The sequence below is a fragment of the Alligator sinensis genome, unplaced genomic scaffold, assembly GCF_000455745.1.
Source record: "Alligator sinensis unplaced genomic scaffold, ASM45574v1 scaffold280_1, whole genome shotgun sequence".
Taxonomy (NCBI): Eukaryota; Metazoa; Chordata; order Crocodylia; family Alligatoridae; genus Alligator; species Alligator sinensis.
Window position 1 is genome coordinate 869886 of NW_005841835.1, and position 1035 is coordinate 870920.

Here is a 1035-nt window from a genome sequence, read left to right on the forward strand (position 1 = left end):
TTTCCAAATATTCATTTTATGAATGTACTTTTAAAGAGAGACCATATTCCCTCTCAATCTCCATTTTGCTAAATTGAGCCAAATGCCTTTACATCATTTTGCATAAGAAAAGGTTTCCATTTTCTCTTAAATGTCTTAATGGCCCTTCTCTGAATTCGCTTTGGTTTAAACTAATCTGTTTTGAACACTGGTGACCAAATTGCAACATAATTTTCTAAACGGGTCTTACTACTTCCTTGCACCGTGGTACCTTGTCTCTACTATATGTGCCCCACTTAATGCACCCCAAGATTACATTAGCCTTCTTTTGAGTTGCACTGCACTAATGGCTCATGGTCATCCTACAACTAACCAATATACTTAGGTCCCTCTCTTCCTCAGATGTCTCTGTGGCGGGCCAGTAGGGGGCGCTCCTGCGTTGAGCCGCCCACCTCACTGCGCCTGACCACCTTTCAGGCTCCGAGTGCCTCCCTGGGGTGTCTCACATCTGGCCAACCCCTTCCCTGGAGCACACCCGCTAGCCTGGGGTTCCCACTGCCACCATCCAAGGCTCTGGACTCAATTCTGGCTCTGCGCCCCTTGGAAAACACAGGCCTGATCGTCCAATGGGTACTAGACCCAGATGCCATAGCCAAGTCTGCGTTTACCACACCTATAGGGCTATATGAGTTCACAGTTTTACCTTTCGGTATGCGCAACTCTCCTGCCTCTTTCCAAAGACTGATTAATAATCTGCTGCAGCGTCTTAAGGGATAGCCAGCACGGGTTTGTTGCGGGTAGGTCTTGCTTGACCAATCTCATTGCCTTCTATGACCAGGTGACCTATCACCTGGACAAGGGGAGAAGAGATTGATGTCATATACCTTGACTTCAAAAAAGCCTTCAATCTGGTTTCCCATGATCGCCTCTTGGAGAAACTGGCCAATTGTCGCCTTGGGTCCTCCACGATCCACTGGCTGGAAAATTGGCTCCGGGGTCAGACCCAGAGGGTAGTAATTGATGGAAGTCACTCATTGTGGTGTCCTGTGACCAGTG

The 1035-nt window shown here is 47.9% G+C and overlaps 1 protein-coding gene across 10 annotated transcripts in view; it reads right to left on the bottom strand.

Moving 5' to 3' along the window:
- TTLL5 (tubulin tyrosine ligase like 5) overlaps positions 1-1035 on the bottom strand; it is a 178375-nt gene that overhangs the window by 97015 nt on the left and 80325 nt on the right. The gene's annotated exons all lie outside the window — the stretch shown is intronic.